We start from the raw sequence: 8,510 nt of genomic DNA, 5'->3' as shown, positions 1-8,510 counted from the left end.
CAGTAAAAACAGTCCCTCTGCAGAGGAGTCAGACCTCTGGGCAGATACCCTCGGTCGGGTCAGATCACAGTCATTATAACATCATACTTATCGTGCAGATTTTGAGACACCACAGGCTTTATTCTTTAGAGTTTCAGTAACTTCTGACATGCCTGTGAGCTGACACCTTGTCCCAACCCGAAGGGTTACCCACCCTGCAGGTGTGTGGAGAGCACGACCATGAGTTCGCAGGAGTCCGTAATATGCAAGGACATGGAGTCTTTTATCCTTTAAATTTCTTTGCTTTATTACAGATTACCACAAATGCCACACAAATCACCACTAGCAAATAAACTACCACAAAAAAACACCTCCAGCAAGTATACCTATGGTTAAGAAAGTGAATATTTATATCTCTCAAGCTATTACAAATTAGTATCAGCATTCAATAGTATAATATCAATCAATAGTATGGCAACAATCAATTGTATAGCAAAAACAATAACAGCAACAACTGTTCTCCAAGAACAATGCCGTGCATACTGCTGGAATAGTGTGTGTAGCTCTCTTTATGGCCGAGCTCTAAATACCAGCTCCTCAAAATCTCTTTGAAGCTGTGTCTTCACAGTGGCAGAAAAGAACATTTTTCCTCATGCACGAGCCCTAATGTAATGGGAAAGTGACATTTACAGTGGCAATTCCATGGTTGTTTGGTACTGGAAATACATTATAGGACCACTTCTCATTAAGAAATACTGTGTCAGAATGCCTCAGAATATAGAAATGACCCCCAAAATTGCAGCAGCATAGCTTGGGGTTTGCCAGGGTAAAAGGCACAGGCACTGCATTTCAAAATGTTATATAACCTGTGTGGTATTGGTATTTACTGTCAACAGTGACAGTCTCTTTTTTGCACCTTCATGCATGGAGGCTTTTGCTCTGGTGTTAAACCTGGGTTATGCTCATTCGGGATAGGAAATGTCAGTAACCTCCATTCTGAGGATTGCTGGCACTCAAATGCCTCATGTAGCAGGTAGGAGGGCAAGCCCCACATCTGCACATTGCAGATCAACCTTTCCACAACCACTGTCCAGAATATAACGTCTTCTGGCGGAGCCTTCTGCTGCTTCAGAGAGGCTTTTCAAAGCTGATAGCTTCTAGTTTGATGCAGAGTGCCACGCTGAAATGGCAGGGCGCTAGAAAAAAGGAAAACCCTCAGAGCCATGTAGGTGTCCCAAGAAGAAGCCAGCACAGAGTGCTGCTTGGAGTAAATGTAGTCGAGAACATCAGCACTTAAGAAAAGATTATGCTGAGCAGCTCCGCAGGTGATGCAAGACCTGGGTCACTTGTGCTAGGAGCTGGCTTCCCCCTTCTGGCCCCTGGCAGAAAATGGCATCGTTCGTTACCATAAGTACTTGGAAATCTGTGCAGAAATGAGTATGGCTCTGAGCTCCTCCTGTACTGGACAAGCTGGCCTTCTATCAGGAGGAAGGTTGTTGTGGGGTCCTTACAAAAGTGGGGCCTGTTTCTGTTCTCTCACCCTATTATGTCTCTGGGGGAGCATCAGTGGACAATGTCTGCTGGCTCTTAGGGTGCTTTCAAGGACCAAAAGGTGCAGCGAGGAGTGCTCTGCTTGGTGTTCTCCTCTAGTTCCTTATTTTTAACCCTGTGGTGTTGCCCTCACTTTGTTTTTATGCTTTTTCTTCTGCAATCGTTTCTCTCCATGCTCTCTTTTTTTCTTGCTCTGACCTCATTTTTGAGGCAGGAGGCAGCATTTATTTTTGTTACGGATAGAAAAACCACCCATATGGATGGAAATAAACAGTAGAGAGAGTGGCCAGGAAATGAAGAAGGACTGGCCCCCCACACTTTCTGCTATTCGGTAGGTGGCAATTCAGCTGGGTGCTCCAGTAGCAGGAGCATGCACTCCTGCTCCTAGAAAGCTCATTTCCCGGTACCTAACCTTCCTCCCTGCATGAGCAGAAGCAGAAGCAGGAGAGTTACCGTCACCACCACAACCTCACTACAACCACAGGAGCTGCTGTGCTAGTCCCACAACCCATGCCTCCATCCCTATCTGCACCTTCACGGTGATCTCCCCGTCACCCCACACGGTGAGAGTCATGGGTCACAACTACACACTATCGCCTTGGCCCACGTCATCTACAGAGTGGGGAGTTGCTGCCCCTTTCCACCACACCCCACAAACACTGGCACTGAGAGTAGGAAGGACAAAGCGGGGTCCCCTCCAAGCACATGCTCCACACTGCCCTGTGCCTTGCCCTTCTTGATCCCTTCCCCCTTGTTTTCATTTCCTTTTTTTTTTTTAGTTAAGACAACAGCAAACAAAAAAGGGTATTACTCTGTCCTTACAATGAAGAGATGCTATTCTGCACTAGGCAGTTGACTGCCAAACATTTCTCGTCCCTCTCCTAGACCTTACAGAGTAGTATTTGTCTCAGGAGCTTTTCTCCTGCAGACCGTAAAGATGTATGTGATGCAGTTGGCTCCACTGGCTGCAGAGGAGCTGGACAGAGGGCTGGTGTTAACTCCAGGCTTGCTGGAGAACAGTCCTTCCGACTGCACTGCACGGATGTTCCTATGCGCCTGAGTGCCACATTTAGAGAAATCATCCATATTCTGGTACAGTTTGCTTTCCACCTCATACTCTGTGGGTCTAAGTTGGTACGTAAGAAAGAGATGGAAGAACAGTTTGTTGTCATTTAGTTGTATTTCTTACTTGCTGTCTAACATAGTCTCTTGGATTGCTTTAGAATACTCAAAAAAATTAAGGACAGGAATTTAATTAAGGACAGGAAATTAACAGTAGGGAAGAGTTTGTTTAACATCCCAAGCCAAGAACTTTAAATATCATTAAACTGCATTTTTATACTAAGAGAGGAAAAAGCATTCAAACGACAGGCAGACTAGGAGATTGCAGTCCTTCAATAACAAATCTACTTTGAGCAACTTGTTCTATGGTTTCCTTTTCATTGAGACATCTGTTTATTGAAATTTATCTCGTGACAGGAAGGATGACACACAAGACTGGGTCTTCCCCTTTCTTTCCCCTGCCTGTAGATTCCTATGTAGCCATGAGGACCATAGCCCTCTGCACATTGATTCTCAGCCGTAAAATGTGGATGACAATCCTTTCTCTCTTTGGCCTTATGCAGACCTTTTCTATTCAGACTGCAAGCTCTTCCTGGGAGAGATACCTGTTGCTCTAAGTATTTACCAGACAGAATCTTGCCTAGGACCTCAGTGTGAAAGAAACAGATATTCTAGTTTTATAGTTATGCCTGGTTTCCAAACCACCAATAGCATCTTTTCCCTCCCTCATCAGCCACTCTCATTGAACACAAGTATTTTAAACAGAAATAGGTCAAGGAGTACTCATACATGCCATGCACACCAATTATTTTTCCCCATCTCACTCTCATTTTGAATATTTATGTCATAAGGATTACTTTCAGTTTCATATATGTCTAATCCACCACCAGACATAATTTGGTTATGTTGCTAGTATTTAATATTAATACTAATGTAATATTATCTGAGCTGGAAGAGAGTACTGACACAGCAAAATTTCAGGCTACCCTGGATTATTTAGGTGATCAAGGACTTCAACAGATAGTGAAGAAATGCAGATGCCTACACAAGACACTTGAATTGACCTTACAATGACAAGTGACATTTTATGTCAAAAAAAGAGGAAGTTAATCCACTATTGTGCCTGGAAAAAAAAATTATATAGTTCTAAATGATAAATGTATCAATGCACAAAAAGGACTTTGCTGCCTGATGGACAGTTCAGTGATGACATACTGCCAATGTAGATCTGCTATCAAAACCGCAAGTAGGCTTATAGGACACATAAAGAATATGGTGAAGGAAAGCGCTGACAATATTACAATGCTCACATAAATCAATGACATATTGGTTTCCTTTTTAGCACATACTCGTCATAACGTGAGATGGTCTGATCTCTCTGCAGAGCCATTACCCGATGCCAGTCTCTTAGTGCACTTCTCATAAAACATCCTTCCCTTGCTTTGCTCCACCAAGGAGGACAGCACCTCTTCCTACAACACCTTCAGCACTACAGCAGGCAATGCTGGGAAGAAAAGCTGTTAAACTGATATGGATCAGGAAAAGAAACCATTTTGAGCAGTCCAAATGTTATACATGCCTTTGATGGAAGGTGCTCGGCTCCACCAGCTGCAGCCATGAGACAACTGCACAGGATGCTACTGAACAGGAAACCGAGTCGAGGAGCTCTGTCAAGCCCATGTCAAGATGACTCACCACTTCAAGTCACAGGTGATTGCTCGGTGTGCTTCTTTCTTCTCCTCTTTGGTCGAGAACGGACCTATCAGTAGAAGCATGGAGGCCTCTGGCTGATGATGTAGCTGCATTGTCTTGTTTCAGTTCTGGCCTCTTAAGAGCTTCCTGGTGCAGATGCTCAGCCTGCAGATATTTTGGGGAGATGCTTCTGACACCTCCTACCTATACAGGGGACACGACGACACCAAACTCAACTGGCAAAAACTATGACTGGACTTTTTTGGAACCTTTTTTGGTTTGTGGCTGCAAAGGCTTCACATGGTGAGTGAGTTTTCAAGGTCTTAAATGTGATATTTGCTCTATGGTGAATCACATATTATCTATAAAGAAATGCTGCACTTTCCTGGAAGATAACACTTCCAGGAAGTACAGCTAGTAGTTGTTATTGATGGCCAGACCATCAGGTTCTGCAGATAAAGCCAAAGCTTCTTCCTATCATCTGAGGTTTCCACCCTAAGCTCCCCGTTGTGCTTATTTTTATATTTTTATCTGTTTTATTCAGCTTACTGGTGTTAATTGTTTTTATGTCGTTATAAACCTGTGGTGCTTTCCCTTCTGTACTCAAATCCTCCCTACTTATTTCTATCCTTCCCCAGGTCATTTTCAGTGGTAAGACTGTCAGTTTTTGAAGATGGGGGCTATGTCTTCTACTACATAATAACAATGCACAAGTGCTATAAACGAGTAAATAACAGTCCTAGTGAATATTAGCCTCACCAAAAATACAAACATAGCTGATAATGTAGCTGGATTCCTTTCTCTTGTGCCTCCTACTCCAAAACATTCCAAAATAGTATTTTGCTAGACTTCTGCAGCTGAATGTCCGAGCTTTTTTGGTGTAAAAGATCTAGTTGTCTGACATACACAGCATTCTCAACCCAGCACTTCATAAAATGCTTAGTACTTCTCAAATACTAACTTAACTTCTGTAGTAAATACAATTTGCTAATACCTCTGTCAAATACTTTCTAAAGGTGACTAACTTTTCTTAACGTTCCAAACTACTAAGCACACATGATGTCCCATAAGGCGCTCAACGTTATTTCTGCTACATTCATCTTTCATCTTTTTCTTTCATTTTACTGTCTAAAACATTGATATTTCCCATATTAGTTTTACTCATCCGACTAGTTTCATGTTACACAACAGAAATGTTTGCAACTTAAAGATAAGCAAACGCATTTGTCTTTCCAGTCTAACAATTTCACTTTGGGAATTGGAGGAACCTCTCAGTATCATCCTGAAAACAGATCACTTCAAAAAGTAACAGGCACTAGAATAGTAAAAATTTTATAACCGTCAAGAAAGAAATGTGGTTTTGTCCAGCTGAACACAGGACTGATGAAGAATAAACTTCAGGAATAGTAAGCAAAAAGCAAATATTTCAGTACCTTCCTCCTCCTTATTTAGTGGCAGGATTCTTATGGTACAGAGGCATACTGAGATCAAGAGGCTTTGGGGGAGTACAGTCAAAATATTACAAATAAGCCGTGCTTTTTGCTGCATGAGAGGTACTTATCAATGGATCAGTGGAGGGTTACTAGCTTTAAAAAACGTAAAAAGAGACACAAGAGTAATTCAGCTTCTTTTCTAATAAATGGATTGGCCCAGTTCAGTGGGACCTTAAGAAACTAACACTTGTCTGATATATGTAGACTTTACAATTTCCAAAGCATCCCAAAATATCAGAAGTCAATGTCTTGTTTGGCGTACAAATGCCTCAAGGTCTAACTAAAGATTTTGAACTCACTAAGAGTTCTTCCATTGACTGGGGAGGGAGACAGAGATGAACTGACAAAGTCAACCAAGAGCAGGGTAGATTCATCCACCCCAGCCTGGGCAACCACAGCGAGATTGCTACTCGTGTGGGAGCTGTTTAGTGGCAGTCAAACTCGGGCATCTCTGCAGTAGGCTGCCGTGACCACAGCACAGATGTTTCCCACGTGTATACTCTGCCTCTGGATTTCTGACATGCAGTGATTGCCCCTTGCATAACTTGAATTCAATCCTTCAGAAAAGTTAGAGGTAGCATGTTAGTGGGTGACAAAAGGTAATCAAAGATTATTTGTGGTAGCAGGGTGCAGGAGGTGGCACCACAGAATCTGACTGTAACTTTATGAGTCAGTCCCATGAGACTCCTAGTATTGCAGGGGCCAAATTTTCTCCAGAAAAAAAAAATTTCTTTTGTAAAATGCCATGCTTTTTACTTAGCATGTTTGCATTTTCTCCCTAGATGATGGCAATACTTTAAAGTCATTTTCCAGTGTTTCGGTTTGTCTTTTGCCTTTTTCCTTTAAGAAATTCCCGTCTTCTTTTTCAATCGTCACTTTATAAAATGTGGGAACATTCCATGAAACCAAATACGCGTATAAAAAAATAAATATATGGCCCTTGCAGTACCTTATGGGAGATATTTTTTCCCTGCAAAAATAAACACTTCCCTTTTCTGAACAGCCATCCTCAGCACCCCAACAGCCTCCAGTGATGTCCGTGGGAGTTACCTGTGCAGAGGAATTTGCAGACTTACCTTCGCAGAGGCCCCCGTGCCTCAAGCTGGTGAGGCACAAGAAAGGAGAGCCGGCAGCTGAGCACGGGTCAGACAAGCGTCCCTCTTACGCTCGGTCTGTACGCTGCATTCTGCTCCGGTATGAGGACGAACCCGCTGCCCCCAAGACCGGCCTGAACAGTCAGTACAAATGCTCAACTAGGCTATCGGTGGTTCAGCAGCAGCCCTCCCTCGCTGAAGCGTTCGGCTGAGGCGGTGGGAGCCTGCCAAACCACACGTCCTCAATAACAGCAGCGGGCTGCTTGCTCGTCAGTCTGCAGGGGTCTTAGACAAACCGGCCAGGGAAAGTAAAGGTTGAGTGCCTCAGTTATAAGCATCTGGGGTTGATAACTGTAGTAGTTTCGGAGCATCAGATGATTCACAGTCGAATATGTGACAGGTCCTCAGGTTTTTGTGTCAGCCTGGAGAATGGCCTGCAACTGTCAAAAGAATCTTCTGTATTAGCGGGTGAGTAAGTGTGAAAAGAGTATCTGTGAATGCTCTATGGTTATAAGCCACAGTGAGTTATTTTTTACCTCAGTGACATGCAGGACTGAATGGCAAGAGAGCGAGCCACTTCAGAGTGAATAAATGCTGAATAACCTGTTCTTAGAATTAACAGCTGTGCAAACGTTTGTATTCCACTATATCCTTGTGTCCTGGTTGCTGGCTGGGGTTAAACCATGACACCTTGTATGCAAAATCTGCTCTACATGCAACACGTATCGAACCTTCCTGCTGCCCTAGTTCCACACCCCACTTTCGTTCTCTGCCCCTCTGGACTCAGGTCTGGCAAAACCTCCTGAAGTGTCTACAGCTTGTGCTCTCTGGACCCATCACCTCTTCCCTCTCCCACTCTCCCTCTCCTAGGCATCTTCAGTTCCCTAATTTCCCTGAAGCCACCGTGCTTTAAGCCTTGCTGGCACAGAGGTTTTTGGGTTCTTCTTCACCCTTTTGCCTTTCTGTTTCTTCTCAAGCGTCATCCTGGGCGTGCTGCCCTGTCCAGCTCTCCCAGTCCATTCCTTAAATGAGCATCTGCTGCAGACAAAGGCTAAAATCAACTGCAAGTCAATTTATATTTATGGACGTACAAAGTTTATATGGCTCTTTGTGAGCTGTAAATATAAACACCTGGAGACAATTTTCAGCACCTGACTCCTGCTCAAAGTCCTTGACGATCAAAGTAGTTGCAGGCTGCAATGAAAGCATAAAGCGTAACCCTCCATTCTCTTGGTTTTCTATTTAAGGCGTTCTCCTCAGGTATGGATGGACGCCTGCTTTGGGTAAACTGTCACTGAATTCCTCGCCAGCCTCGCACAGAGCCTGCTGCCCTGAGGAGATCCCCGTTCCTCCGGCTATCTGAACGGGCAACCCAGCCGAGATCCGCGGTCGGTCAACCAGTTATCGTGCGTGAGGCGTCGGATGAAGCCTCCACGCCGCCTGCCAACCCTCCCGACGTGGACGGCCCTGTCTTACAAGCCCGAACCATCGGGCTTTGTGCTCCCCTGGGTGAGGCAGATCGCTGGCCAACTTCTCCAAAAAATAGCAGCGGATCCCGGCCTCCTGCCCCCACACACACACCCCCACACCCCGGCGCCGAGTCCGGCCCCTCCGGCGGTTCCGGCCCCGTGATCTTCCC

The 8,510-nt window shown here is 44.4% G+C and overlaps 1 long non-coding RNA gene across 1 annotated transcript; it reads right to left on the bottom strand.

Moving 5' to 3' along the window:
* Positions 1-260: 260 nt before the first annotated feature.
* Positions 261-8,504, bottom strand: LOC138689973 (uncharacterized). The gene is made up of 2 exons (XR_011328737.1): positions 6,854-8,504; positions 261-4,449 (listed from the first exon to the last, which is right to left on the bottom strand). It is a non-coding gene; the product is annotated as an uncharacterized lncRNA (long non-coding RNA).
* Positions 8,505-8,510: the final 6 nt, after the last annotated feature.

Source organism: Haliaeetus albicilla, chromosome 19 (assembly GCF_947461875.1).
Source record: "Haliaeetus albicilla chromosome 19, bHalAlb1.1, whole genome shotgun sequence".
Lineage (NCBI taxonomy): Eukaryota > Metazoa > Chordata > Aves > Accipitriformes > Accipitridae > Haliaeetus > Haliaeetus albicilla.
The sequence above is the reverse complement of the archived record's forward strand: the minus strand, read 5'-3'. Positions and strand labels throughout refer to the sequence as shown.